General features: G+C 37.6%; 1 long non-coding RNA gene across 1 annotated transcript in view; it reads right to left on the bottom strand.

Moving 5' to 3' along the window:
- Positions 1–8,286, bottom strand: part of LOC121030773 (uncharacterized) — a 441,808-nt gene extending 433,522 nt beyond the window's left edge. The window contains exon 1 of the long non-coding RNA XR_005790406.1: positions 8,220–8,286. This is a non-coding gene — a long non-coding RNA (uncharacterized LOC121030773). The remainder of the gene's footprint in view (positions 1–8,219) is intronic.
- Between the last annotated feature and the right edge of the window lie 7,454 nt (positions 8,287–15,740).

Here is a 15,740-nt window from a genome sequence, read left to right as displayed (position 1 = left end):
ACCGAGCCCAGACACCTACCAAACACTAAGCGTTCAGTCTCATTACCAACACCGTCATTGACATGACAGAACTGTGCTAGGTTATGTACTTCCTAAAAATTTTTTTTCACAAATATGTGAGATACGTAGTATGGTTATCTGTTTTTACAGTTAAAGAAACCGAGTCTAAGAGAGACCAAATGACTGGTTCAAGTCCTCTCAGTTAGTCAGCTGTCCAATCAAGGTGGGAACTCTGGTCTGATTCCAAAGCTAAACAAACTCTAGCCTGGGCCAAGCTGCTTTTAAGACGGAGAAGTTAACTCAGTGCAAACTACTAGTTTCTCGCATAACATGGAAAGAAAGTCAGTTTGAAGTCACTTCTGAGTTAAATAACACGTTCAAACTTTACTTGCTTATTGTGGCAAGTCACGACGTTAAGTGTCTAATTATAAAATTGTTTATTTTTTTACAATAATAACAGAATCACTTTTAGTATTATGTCTATAGTAGGTTTTTTTTCTTAATATCTCATTGGCATCCTTTCAAGTTAGCATATACTTATCCAGTATTTTATTTCTCATAACTGCATCCCACTTCATGGAACAGATAAGCCATCTGTATCTACACATTCCTCTATTAGAGGGAATCCAGGTTGTTTCCATATTTTGCTATGACAAACAATGCTATTATAAACAGCCTCCATATATGTACGCACATACATATATACTGACAGACACACATATATGTATACTGTGTGTCTATATATGTATTATGGGTATGTATACACATACACACGGGACTTTATTCTTCTCGATTCCAAAAGTAGAATGGCTAGCCAAATAAACTAATACAACTTTTTCTAAACTGTTTAGCTATTTTTCACACCTCCCAGCAATGTAGGAGAGTGTACGCTTTTCCAGGTCTTCCTTAGACCCAACTCGTTGCTTTTTTTAGCTTTTGAAAACCTGATGGTGAAAAAACCATTTTACATTTCCCAGCTAGTTAAGATGCAAATATATTAAAGTACAGTTACATTTTACTCGCTACTAAATATTTACTACATTAGGTGTTGGTTTTTCTATTTGATTGTGTTTTTATTAGGTTGTATAAGCTTATGGTATAATAGTGTCAAGGGCTGTGAAAATCTCCAGTTTTACCCTATTTGCATGCTAACAGTTAGTTCACTGTAGTTTTGTGGATACTGGCAGAAGACACAAGATGCCTGGGCCAGAGCCAAAGGGCATTCTTTCTTATACCACATGAGGCATCATGAACATCAGCGTGTTTGTTCCCGTTCTCCTTGCCTCCAACTCCACAAAGGTGTCGATGGGTCCAGATGATGCTTGCACATGAGTTTACACCTTGTCTTGGTGTGTCCTTCTTCCTATGGCCATTGGTCTTATTTGCACTATTGTCATGTTAAAGTCAATATAATCACATGGAAATCATTTCCCTAATTTTGGTTACAATTATTGCTTTGCTTCTAGTCCAAATGAAAACAGTTATTATCTAACTGACGTTTTATGAAAATCCATGTCCTTTGTTTCTGTTGTGTTTTTGCCCTAACAAATGAGGGGGAGAAAAAAACCTAGAAAGGGAAGCCCACAGGGATTTTTGCTCAATCAAAATAAAGACTTAAGGTACATAACTCCTTTCTGTCAATGTACTTGCTATAAATTCAGAAGATTAGCAATATCAGGACCCTATCTACAGGAAGACAGAGGTTAGGCAGATCCATGTTTTATGGGGCTTGAAGCTTCTGTAACTGTAGAGGGGAGTGTGACTGAAATGTAAGAATACAAAATTATAAACACAACATGGCTTTGGCCTGCAAACATTTATATGGCCCATACCAATGTGAGTCCCTACAATGTCAGCTAAGCTTCTTTAGCTTCATGATAAATCTTCTCTATATGGTAAAGGATGTGAAAGACAAGGTTGAAGCTAATCATAATTTGAAATTTTTTTGCTTTTCTAGGCCATAGTGCTACCTTAGAAGCTCAGCTAAATATGTACCATTGGTCCCTCAAGGCAAACATTCCTTAACTTCTGCCCTTCCTGACCTTGGATTATGCTGAGTTGCAGTTCAGGACAAATAACGTTTTGTTGAGTTTAGCCACCGGGTACAAAAATTATCACATCAGATCCACCTCCTGTGCTGGGCAGGGCAGGGTGGGGGCGAGGGGGGATAGAGTAAATGCTATAGCAAGTGTTTGTAAGGGTGAAATCTATGCAAAGTGGATTTGAAAGGTAAAGGTGGCAAGAAAAGAGCTCTAGAAGAAGTACTAGAATATGAGGGATGATATTTAGGAATGTGCATGAAATGAATTGGGAATTAAGTATTTTCAGACAGCCTTACTTAACCCTGTTTCATCTTTCTGATTATTTATATGTGCCCTATTTCTTTTTAAAGTAACAGTAATTGGTAGAACTGCCTTCTTCCCTCTTTGATTTGCCCCAGTCACTTGGTTCACATTTCAGTTAGCTTTAAAAAAATAAATCAATAATACTGAACACCTAAAATTCACATGGTACTCTATAAACCATTAACACAAAGATTATTATAATGTTCCCTACCCTTCCAGTTTTCTTTTAGAAATAAAACCAGTACACAGGTATCTTCAAAGCTAGATAGAAAGTGCCTTGTGGCATAGAGACCAACAGGCAATTATTTGAGTTTAAAGAAGAAAGATTTCGGAGAAGTAGTAGCATTTAAGATGCCTGAATGATGAGGTTGTCTACAATGTAGACACAGGGTGTTCTAGACAGATGAAGGGGCAAAGCCTTAGGTATGGGAGGAGAGGAAGAAAATTTCAAGGAATGGGAAGTAGTCTAGTTTTAGTTGGATGATAGAGTAATATTAAAGAGATTAAGCAAGAAAGGTGCTTGTATTTTATCACTGAGGTCTTTGCACTCCCATCAGTTGTGAACACTGATGTGATCATCAATGGGGAGGTGTTTTCTTTAGGGGAATAGATGAACAGTGAGGTAATTTTGGAAAGTTAACCTGAAAGGAGTAGGTAGAGCAGAAAAAAAACAAAACAAAACAAAAAAAAGAAAACCAAGGGAAAGTACTGGGAGGCCAGGTTACAGAACATACAATAGGTATGGAGGCAAAAAGGTCATTTGCAGATCTCCTTGCAGAGGTTAGATCTTGTGATGAAAATGAGAGGTGTGGGGAGAAAGAGGGTGACAGCTTTCCAGGAATCTCACAAGTTTGGGATCTTGCAGGACAATCTAAGCACATCTATCAGGCTGAATTTTTCATGTTGTTTTTTTCTTTAACATTTTAGGTAGAATGCTGCCCTAATGCGCTCGCTCGCTCTCTCTCTCTCTCTCTCTCTCTCTCTTTCTCTCTCTCCCCTTCTCCTGAGCCTTCACCTATCAGGAGCATCAGCCATTTTACTCAGCTTTGTTAGTGGAGTAGTGGATTAATGCTCCCCTGCTAATTAATATCTTAGACATTTTGTGGTGTTTCAAAAGAAAAAGCAAGCTCAATTCTTCTTAAGGGAATGGGTCTTCCCTGAATTTAAGACAAGAAACTACATGTGATAAAAACATGCAAACATCAATACTACCAACTGTCTCCAGGTGTACAAAAAAAAGTGCACCAAGACATAGCTCCCCAGGGAAGGGGGTGGAAAACACAGATCTGTGGAGAAAGGTGAGGTGGCTACTGTCAGATGGTGATGCTATGCAAAATCTCTATGACTGAGGACAGTCAACACACAGCAGAAGAATTACTACGTGGTTTGGAAAGCAGGAGTATATTTAAGGTCAGGACGTGGGTAGGGGACATGGTATACCAAGGAGTTTCCTATCAACCATGAATGGCCTGTTCCTCTCTCTCTTCACTTCCATCTTGTTCTCATCGTCACAGCCATACCCATAAGCAACTAACAGATTCAATAGGAAAGGCATTCTAATGCCATAAAATATTATACGACATCATCTCCTCCCCATGAAGTATTTATTTCCATGTACTTTCATCCCCTCAGTTTTGTAAGGCAGAATCGTGCAATCTTGATTTTAACTATAAAATGTCACCAGATTCCTGATAGTCATGATTACAGACAGAATGTCAGTCAGAGGTTCACAGTAATTGATATCTGTGCCAGAAAAGTGGATCACATCTGACCTGAAAAGTAGATCTACTTGGCACCATTTGGCAAGGATTTAACACTTTGTCACTAAAGCTAGCAGATGTGTTCAAAATTTCACTGTGCCCCTTGCTACATATGATGGTGAAATCACCACTTTAGGCTTGGAACTAAGATTCTAGAAGTGCTTCATACCTTACTGATTTTGTGATATTCTGCAATGTTGTTTTGAGTATCTGGTGAAACAAATAAAAATATCCATAAACTGTAAAGCCCTATGTAAATGAAAGTTCTTAAATAATTATTACTGAAAATGCCATAATTTCCTGCGATACTCATATCCTGGTGTTGGTGGAACTTTAGCGTGGGCCATTAGAAATGACTTTTCAGAAAATTCCTGAGGCACCCAGATTTTTCTCTATGACCCGGCTAGTATTTACCAGCAGCACAAGTACCACCCAGGGGTGAGCAAGCAGTGTTTACTTCCTAAGAAACTAAGTCAGAAAACTGTGAGAAAATACAACCAAAGAACACATCCAGGTTTTGTTGGACTAAATGCTTATAGTTTGGAGATCTCTTTTAGAAAAAGAATATAAAATCACAAGTACATTATTTGGTACAAAGTACACATACACTTAGATTGAGGAAAGAAATCACAATAAATTACAAATTTTAAAAGGCTGACAACACAAACATACAAAGTTTCAGAAAAATGCAATACATGCTTAACACATGATCTAAAGACTTTTTTCCAAAAACTTTTTTGCTGTATATATACTCTTATTACCTTTTTTATATAATAATCATTTTATACTATTTTCCATAGAGAAAGCATGACAATTTAGTCTTTCCTTTAGCATAGGTGATTGAGATGTTTTTTATTATTTATAATGGAAATGTATAAAACATCGTCCTTCATATTTAGATGTACTCTTTGTTTGCTGTTTTAGATTTGTGCTCTCATCCTGGGGATTCCAATAAATTTTGTGATCTCTTCAAAATATCATATGCATAGTACATTTGTAATTGTATGTATTCATTATTGAAAATATTCCTGACAGAAGAGAACTTCTGTTTAGATTTGATGTCAATGAGAACTGAATCTTCTGCTTGTAATTTTACACATCTGCTGTTTGGAAAAATTTGCCACAGAGTGCTTCTGGCTCTGTACATCTGTGACTTTATTTATCCTAAGCTGCCTGCATATGTCCTATGACAGATGCTGTGGGGACCTGCTCATATTGTGATATGACCTGCACATTCCTGACATGACAGCAAGTGAGATGGCTCCATGAATAACTTCTAGAAGCAAGTCCCACATTGAGTCATGGATGTGCCTAAATATCTCATGTACACATCTAAACTATACACAACACAAATACATGTCTACTCAAACTAAATGTATTCTTGACTCTACTTCTTTTCACCTACATTTCCAAAATTCTCAGTTACAAAAACACTGTAATACAAGAGGGGATGGATTTAGGAGCATTTTTGTGGAAGGAGAGAGCAGTCTAAAGGTGGGGGTGTCAAAATACCTTTCTTTGCAATATTATAAAATCATATGGCTATATTCCCACCGTGCTAAGGCCATCTTCAGTCCTAGGAAAGGTTCAAGCAAATAAGGACCCTAAACTTAAGTTACTAAATTAGCCTTATGGTGAGTCTGCCTCTGAATCAATGATATGTGAAAACAAGTGACAAACACTGACTGCATTCACCTTTTCCATTTGTATCACAGAAGAATGTCAAGTCTAGATCAGTGGTACGTTACAGTTCTTCAAGCTTGATCAAGGATCAGGGTTGTAAGGTCAATTAGATACAGCAAAAAAGTTTAACCAGGAAAACAGGATGACAAAGTTGAAATTCTAATTGAGACTTAAAGCGAATCAGAGGCAAGAAATGGGAATAAAAAGTTAATGATCACAGTTCAGGATCACTGGGAGTGAAAGCAAATCAGGAACCATACCTAGAGATGCTTTCTTCATTGGACCCTCATTTTCTCTTAACACCTAGATATTATAAACTTATATAGCCAAAGATATTCAACATAAGAACCTGCCCACTCTAGGAGTTTATATAAAAGGAAAGACATGCTAGTGTTAGTCTAAGTTGTTTAACCATGACATAAACCTCTCATCACTGGTTTAGTTGACACCTCAGTCAACTAAAGTGGGTTTATCAGGAATTTCTTACATATAAGACTATCATTGCGGAACCGAGCTAAGGAGATGCTGTGTCACTAGTGCTTCAGTGGGAGCGCAGGTAATTGCACTGACTTATTTCTAAACATTTTCTTTAGAGCTATCAGCCTTACTGAGCTTAGGAATTTACAGTCACTCAGGAGGGAGAGAGTACAACAAATTTTTTATTTATTACCAGAAAATAAATAATTTTTCCCCTCCCCTCAAAGAAACACATCACATTTCCAGGGGAAAAAGAATATCGCTTCACTTCTTTTGGTTCTAGGTCAACTTTGGGAAAATCATACTAGTGAAGGTTAGATTAAGAGATTCAATACTTACTATAGTTTAACTGCAGGGTGCCTGAATGGCTCAGTTGGTTGAGCGTCTGACTCTCGAATTCAGCTAAGGTCACCATCCCAGAGCTGTGGAACTGAGCCCCGTGTTGGGCTCCTACACTGAGCCTGGAGCCTGCTAAAGAATTTTTTTCTCTCTCTTCCCACCCCACCCCACCCTACCCCCGCTCATGTGCACATGTGCATGCTCTCTCTAAAAAAACAAAAGTAGTTTCACTGATACTCTCCTTCAAATCTCTCTTTCTTGGGAAAACTACAAAATTAACAGGTCTTGGGTAGAAGTCAGAAAGCAAATGGAACTGCACCTTCTAAAACAATGTTGTCCAAAGAGTGATTTTAGGCCCAGCTGCATTCGAATTCTCAAGGTACCTGTTCAAAATGCAGAATCACTGGCTCACAAAAACTTGAAGGAACCATAGTCTCTGTGTGTGGTCCCCATAGTATGTGTGGCTAACAAGCACCCCAAAGGATGCTTACGACCATTGTACGAACTCCTGAAAGTGGTAGAAGCTGCCATAAAGGAGTGGGGCTTGTTTAAGTCAGGGTCCTGAAGTACCATGAAGACAACTCAAAGAATGGCCTCAAGTCCTAAGTCTAGAGTACAGAGACTCTCCAAGCATGGATGTTCCTGCATTTGAACCCTCCCTTCCCTCAGCTATCCTTCCTGCAGATGAATGCCTTACACATCAGAACAACAATTCCATTTTGCTGCTTCCCTTTACTGCTCCCCTGCCTTTTCTTCTTTCCTTCTGTCTGATGCAACTTCATTTTGGGTGTTTCCATGGCCCTTCTGCTCATTCTAAACTCCCAGGTCTGAAAGAGATCTCAGATCCAACCAGTGCTTTAATTCCCTCTTCAATATTCCTGAAATGTTTCCCTAAGAATGTTTGAATAGATTGACTCTATTGAAATGGCTGCTTGTTTCATTTTTAGACACTGCCTATCATTACAACCATCTTCCTTATCACCAATCAAAATATATCTCTCTAATTAGCACTACTGGTCATAGTTCTGACTTCTGGAAATACACTTCGGGTCATTGCATTCCCTTTCCATATGACAGTTTTGGCTGCTCTCCTATTGATGGGTATTCAGCTTTAAATATTTTGTAATGTATCCAGGATGAAGGTACTCTATGAATGTGAACAGGGAATTAACAGTCTCAATTGCCATTCCTATGATAATAGCTTCATAGCATAACCCTAATTAGACAAAAACTATGAGGCTCCCTGTGCCCCTCCCTAGATAAATTACCTAGGTCTAGAATAAACCAGCCAGAAGCCTGAGGAAACTTGTCTTTTTGTGTTGCAGTAGTCGTTCTCAAACCAGGGTAATTCTCTCAAACTGCCCACACCTTCATCCTGAGTACAGGAAACACTTGGCAACATCTAGAGACATTGCTTGTCACACTGGAGAGAGAGGTGCTATTGCCATTTAGTGAACAGATGCCAGGATACATCCTACAATGCCCAGAACATCCATCCTTACACCAAGGATTATCCAGACCAAAATGTCAAGTGTTGAGATTAAGAAATCTTTGTTAAAGAAATCTCAAAAAAGGCAACATAGAAAAACGTATGCAATGATTACTTGTTACTCACTCTTTCTTGGATTCCTTTCAAAATAGCTGAAATTTTCAGATTCCATGTCACTTTTCACCTGAAAAATTATTAATATTATTTTTATGAGTTAGGACTATCATTGACATTGTTCTCAGTCACTTAGACACTGTCTTAATAAAAAAGAAGTAAATGCTGGACTTTTTGTTTTTTGCTTCTCTATAGTCTCTAACTGTTCTGAAATAATCCATTCTCTTCTACGCCTGGGTGGCTCAGTCAGTTAAGCGTCTGACTTCAGCTCAGGTCACGATCTCACCGCTCACTCGTGAGTTCCAGCCCTGCATTGGGCTCTGTGCTGACAGCTCAGAGCCTGGAGCCTGCTTCAGATTCTGTGACTCCCTCTCTCTCTCTCTCTGCCCCTCCCTACTTGCGCTCTGTCTCTGTCTCTCAAAAATAAACAGTAAAAAAAATTTTTTTAAATAAAGTGAAACAAATGTCAGCAGAGGAGGGCCTGGCTTTGAGGTCAGATATTCACTATCAGCCTTCCATAAACTTTGCCTTTAATTCTACTCTAATGGAACAAACTTTAATGTAAATGTGTTCAAATTACATATTGAAGGTGAAGACAAAAGTAACTTTTAGACATTATTATTAGAGTTTTATAATTATTCATGAAGTATTTAATGTGTGCTAGACATTTGGTCAGATATATGTTATGAAGATAGAGAGGACATGATCCCTAACTTTAATAAAAAGTCTGGTGAGAAAGCAAAAAATACGAAGTATTTACTCAGAGCTAAGGACCTTCCTTCTAATTCTACTAAACACACACACACACACACACACACACACACACACACACACACACACAGAAAGAAAAAGAAAAGAATAAAATCACAAGAGCCCTTCTTTATACTTCTGCCATTGAATCTTCCTACCCGCCAGCATCTGTAGCCATGTATGCTCTGCCTCCATATTGACTCAATGGATTCGCTATCTGTGTCCTATATAGGCCACCTTCTCTCACACACTGAGTCCCATCTCTGCCTACTCCAGAACTTTTTTCATGCAATTATTCCCTCACTTTTCTCCCTCATCACATCATCATTTCTTCTCTCTTCTCTAACAGTGTTATAAAAGCATGCTATAATATCTATCCCAGGCAGTCCCCATCTCCTCTCTATCCCAGTCTCTTTCCAATCTCCCTTCACCTTCTTAAACTCTCAGCATCATTTGATATAATCCATCACTACTACTTCCTTTAAAATCTTTTTTTTTCTTTTAACTTGAAATTTGGTATTCCATGGTCTCCTGATTTTTTTCTTACCCATGTGGCAACTACTTCTCCGTCTTCTTTATTGGACCTACTTTAATTTCCCAACCTTAAATGCTGTAGTGTCATTTACTCTTAGGTGATCTCATCCATTCCAATGGCCTTCTTTAGGCTGATGACTCCCAAATTTGTATCTCCAGAGTGAACCTCACCTCTGAATCTTCATACTTGTTCTAGGATTTCTAATGGATATTTCTATCTTAGCAAATCCAAAACTAAGCCTTGATTCTCTTGTCTAACTTGCCAACCATGTTCTTCTATATGTCCCTATCATAGCTGTTATTATCATAAAGCATCCAGTTTCTCAGGTAAAAAAACCCTGGGTACCACCATTGATTCCTCCCGTATTTCTCAATAATTTTTCTTCCAATCCATCAAATTAATCCTGTGAGAACTACATCCCAGTAATATCCTGTTCCAGCCAAACCCAACCCATCTCCATCTTTTTCTTGAGTTCATTTCCTGGTTCTCCAAGAAAACTTCTGCTCTGGTAAATCAGTAGTCAGTTCTCCCCACAGTAGCCAAAGCAAATCTACTAAAATGGAAATTATGCCCTATCACTCAGCTCCTGGACACCTGGAAGTAGTTTTCCAACACTCAAAATAAAATCCTAAATCTTTGCTGCATCCTATTAGACCATAACTTATCTGATTTTGGTTATCTTCATACTCCCATTTCCTGTCATTATTCTTTTTTTGCTCATGATACTTTGTGGGCCTCTTTGCAGTCTCAAACACTCTTCCTCCTTAGGATCATCATACTCACTACTCCCTAAAACAATCTTCCCCCAGATAATGACATGGCTCACTCCATTCATATCCCTGCTCAATGTCATTCCCTAAGAGACAATCTTCTCTAAAAAATAACACTCTTCTCTGTTCCCCCATTCTGCTATAATTTTCCTCCTAGCATTATTAGCTAAGTCAATTTACTTTTCTATTTCCTGTATATCCTACTACTATATAAACTTCATACCCACCGAGTGGTTATTTTGTTCTCAGCTCTATTCCTAGTGTCAAGACTCTGCTTGGGGTAGAAGTCGCTCAAATATTTACTCAACTACTAAATGAACTGGTCTCCATATTCAGCCTGATATCACCTAGAACATGTAATCTCAACTTGTATAAACTCATCTCACTTCACATATATACAAACATTATACTTTTGGAAGCAATAAACCTGTTGTTTACAGTTAACTGAAAATAAGCATTCATTTATAATATCTCCTATATTTAAGCAAATCTTATCCTAAGGTGAGAGCAGACAACATATAACACAGTAAATATAATGCCACAGCACATCAATTAAGTACAAATCAACAATTAAAATCATTACCAATATATCACATTTGAAAGTTAATTTTCAATATTTTAAATAATAAGCAAAAATTTACAAGAGGTTGTGTGCTTTGGGAATGAAACAGAATGACCCCTACATATCACTTTAGAGATGGGAGTAATTTATACTCTTCAAAGACAATTGCAGTATATCTAATGGCTTTAAACAACATTTTGATACAAGAAGCAATATCTGTCTTTTCTGAATTAGGTTTTGATGCATTGCCTGACATCTAGGATTTGAAGTTTTACACAATGACAACATTGAAACTTCACTTTGTCAATAGCAAGTGGAAACATATATTTGAGAATCATTTTAATAACGGTGCAACCTAAAAAAAAATGTGAATAATGTTAGTGAGTCATAACATGCAGAGATAAATAGACTGTTCCCACTGTTCTTGTGTAGCCTTAGATTAATTGTCAAACTTCCAGAAGCACTAAAAATGAGAACTGAAGAGTAGCTTGCCTCAAATCTTGTTAAGAATAAAGATTCTGACACTTATTTGGCATTAGAAAGGTGACTAAATGTCTTTCAATAGGGTATTAAAGCACTGGATTGGGAGGAAAGAAGCCTGGCTTTTAGTCTTTGCTCATCCACGAAGTAGTTGCATGGCCTTAAGCCTCACCTTCATTTTTCTAATAAAAGAGAGCAATGAAATAAAATAATTCTACCTTGTGTCTTCCACTTGAGGCCAATTTGCAATTTAAGTCACAAAGCTACTCATTAGAAGAGCTGAGATTTGAATTTGTATCAGTCAGGATAAGCAAGGTTATGCTGGGAAAAAAACCACCTCCGAGTCTCAGTGAGTTAAAATATTAAGTCTATTTCTGGGGCGCCTGGGTGGCGCAGTCGGTTAAGCGTCCGACCTCAGCCAGGTCACGATCTCGCGGTCCGTGAGTTCGAGCCCCATGTCAGGCTCTGGGCTGACGGCTCAGAGCCTGGAGCCTGTTTCCGATTCTGTGTCTCCCTCTCTCTCTGCCCCTCCCCCATTCATGCTCTGTCTCTCTCTGTCCCAAAAATAAATAAACGTTGAAAAAAAAAATTAAAAAAAAATATTAAGTCTATTTCTGACTCATACTACATGTCAGCAGGCAGAGTGTAATCTTACTGATCATTCAAAAACCCAGTTAATGAAGGTGCCATCTTGCCATGTGTCCACAATCACTGAGGCAGAAAAAAGGGAACAGGATGCTTGAAGCTTTTGACCAGAAGTAACACACACTTTCTCACATTTCATTGGTCAAAGTCACAAGAACACATTTAACTTCCAATGTAATGGAGAAATGCATCTCTCTGTGGGCATGGAAGAAGAATCAGAATCTTTGAGTAGCTCCATTGACTACACAAAAACTAATCTGGGTCAAGAGACCATACTGTTCACTTCTGTGTTAGAGGGAAGCTTGTTAGAACTTCCTGGTATACAACGTATCAACAGTGCTTATCTGTTTCTGGTGAAAGTTTACTGAGAAAGAGAGGGGGAAAAAGATACAAACAAACAGATATATTGCATATCAGGACTTTCTTTATGTCTTCTACTTAGACACAAGATATGAAATATATTCATGATATAAAGATATATGTGTCATACATGATCCTGTAAATGACTTGTGATTAAACAGATTTATAAGAGGAAACTTAAACTTGTAATAATATGTACAAAAATTAAAAACAAAAAAATTTAATGTTTATATTTGAGAGAGAGAGAGAGAGAGAGACAGAGGGAGGGGCAAAGAGAGATGGAGACAGAATCTGAAGCAGGCTCCAGGCTCTGAGCTGTCAGCACAGAGCCCAACATGGGGCTCAAACTCATGAGCTGTGAGATCATGACCTGAGCCAAAATCTTATGCTTAACCAACAGAGCCACCCAGGTGCCCCAACAAAAATTTTAAATGTTGCTATCATAGAAATAACCAGTAATAAAGAAAAAGTCAAAGCAGCCAGATGATTAAAAAATATTGCAAATTTTGTGAATTTTTAATTGTTTTATTATTTTTTTTTTAAATTTTTTTTTTCAACGTTTATTTATTTTTGGGACAGAGAGACACAGAGGATGAACGGGGGAGGGGCAGAGAGAGAGGGAGACACAGAATCGGAAACAGGCTCCAGGCTCTGAGCCATCCGCCCAGAGCCCGACGCGGGGCTCGAACTCCCGGACCGCGAGATCGTGACCTGGCTGAAGTCGGACGCTTAACCGACTGCGCCACCCAGGCGCCCCAATTGTTTTAATTTAAAAAATAGTTGAGAGTAAATCCTATGTAACATTGAAAGGCACAAAAGTATCCATAGTGGAAAGCATGTAATCCTCATGTATTATCCCCCAGTCATCCAGTTCTTATTCTAGAAAACAACCATTGTTTTTAGCATACGATCTTTAAAATTTATGGTAATTTTTATTTCACAGATTTATGTGTGTATAGCTGAATGTACCAATCTTTCACGGGTTCTGTTTTCTGGGTTTTTTTTCGGTCATTCCTAAATAGGTATTATAATGCCAGAAACAATACAAAACAAAAAACCAAGTTTTTTTTCTAGTAGTTTTATGGTTTTATTTTTTCATTTTAATATGTATGAAGTACATGTAGAATTTATTTGATGAAGAAAGTGAAATCAGAATGCTATTATTTTCTTGTAGTTAGATATCTGATTATTCCATGAATGTTACCACAAAATTCACAATTTCTCCACATATGAGACATTCCTGTGTATTTATGTTTATTAGGTATAGAGGTCTCTAAGTTTTTATATCAATATTACAAGCAATATTTTAAATTCAGCATTTACTATATTGTGACACAAATTCAAAAAAACTTAAAATACTTTTTTTTACTTAAAAAGTCTGAAGGGCTGGGGCATCTGGGTGGCTCAGTTGGTGAAGCATCCACCCTCAGCTCAGGTCATGATCTCATGGTTTGTGGGTTTGAGCCCCGCATGTGCTGTCAGCACAGAGCCCACTTTAGATCCTCTGTCTCCCTCTCTCTCCACCCCTCCCTGCTTGTGCTCTCTTTATCTTTCAAAAATAATAAATAAACATTAAAGTAAAAGTCTGTGAAGGGAATCATTTCTAGAATAGTGAAGTAAGAATCTCCAAAAGTCTGCTTTTCAATTAGATTAGAAAAGAAACTCAAAAGCAACTCTTTTAAAACTCTGAAAATAAACCAATAGTTGGTATAATACAGAAGCATTTATTTAAGAAAACTGGCTGCATCTTCCTAAAAGCAGTAAGCTTTGTGAGACTTTTTGTTTTTGTGTTTGCTTCATGGTATTTTTAATTCGCCTTGTTTTCATCTAACTACCTCTGTTATCCATGAAAACTGACAACCTTCCAATCTACTGTGAAAACCATCAGCCCAGTAGTCACTTGTTGGGAAAGAGTAGATTTGGAGCTCCCCAAACAGCCCCATTCCCAGATAATTGTCAGTTGACTTCTCTGCCAGCTCTCTGAAAACAACTGCACACATGACTTATATTTATTTGACCAGACTCAGAACTTGTTCAGTGAGAAGAACCCTTTCTTGGGGATATTTATCTAAAACAATCAGTGACAACTGTGTAAAATTAGTTCAGGACAAACAAATAGCAAAACTAGTGAAGGAGGGATAAGATTTTTGGAGTAAATGCATGTATTAAAGATGTCCAGTGTTCAACAATAACACAAAATCATTAGATATGCAGTGAAGCAGTAAAGTATATCCCATACACAGAAGAAGTTAATAGAAATTGTTCCTGAGGAAGCCTAGATGTTGGACTTAATAGACAAACATTTAAATCAACTATTATAAATATATTCAAAGAACTAAAGGAAACTATCTTCAAGGATGAAGAGAAGTATGAGAAAGAATTTTCACCAAATAGAAAACAACAATAAAGAGATATACATTTAAAAAACAGAAAAACTAGGATTGAAACGTAATGACTAAAATAAAAACTACTAGAGAAGATCAACAGCAAATATGAGCTGGCAGAAGAAAGAATCAGCCAACTCAAACATAGGTCAATTGAGACCCCTTGGTGTGAGGTATAAAAAGAAAACAAAAAGAAAAATGAACAAAGACTTAAAGACTTATGGGACAACATATGCAAAATGAGAGTAACAAAGAAGAAAGGAGCATAAATACTGGGGCACATGGGTGGCTCAGTTGGTTAAGTGTCCGACTCTTGATTTCAGCTCAAGTCATGACCTCACTGTTGTGAGATCAAGCCCTGTGTCAGGCTCTGCACTGAGTATGGAGCCTGCTTGGCATTCTCTCATTCTCTCTGCCCTTCCCTGGCACTTGTGTGCGTTCTCCCCCCACCCCCCTCTCTGTCTCTCTCTCAAAATAAACATACATTTTTTTTAAATGAATACTTGAATACTAATATAAAACTTCCCAAACTTGATGAAAAACATGAGATTACCTATCCAAGAAAGTCAATAAACATCAAGTAGGATAAAGTAAAAAAGGTCCACACCTAGATGCATCATAGTTAAACTTTGAAAGCTAAGGACAAAGAAAATCTCGAATACAACATGAAAGACAGGACTAATAATGTACACAGGACTCATAGCAAGATGAATAATTTCTCATTTTAAACTAGGGAGTCCAGAAGGCCAGTGGCATGGCATTTGCAAAGTGTTGAAACCAAGAATTCTATATCAAGCAAAACTACCCTCCAAAAATGAGGTTAATAAAAATAGGTGAATAAAACCTAAGAATTCATTGCTACTAGACCTGTCTCACAAGAAATAATATAGGGAGTCCTTCAGGCTGAATTAAAAGGACATTAGAGAGAAATCTGAAGTTACAAGAAGAAATAGAAGCATAGTAAAAGGTAACTACGTAAGTATAAATACAAAAGAGAGTAGGTGTATTTTTTCCTCTACTCTTACCTTATTTAATGGCAACTGAATA

The sequence above is a fragment of the Herpailurus yagouaroundi genome, unplaced genomic scaffold (assembly GCF_014898765.1).
Source record: "Herpailurus yagouaroundi ecotype Mexico unplaced genomic scaffold, PumYag 140, whole genome shotgun sequence".
NCBI lineage: Eukaryota > Metazoa > Chordata > Mammalia > Carnivora > Felidae > Herpailurus > Herpailurus yagouaroundi.
This window is presented reverse-complemented; position numbering and strand designations above follow the sequence as displayed.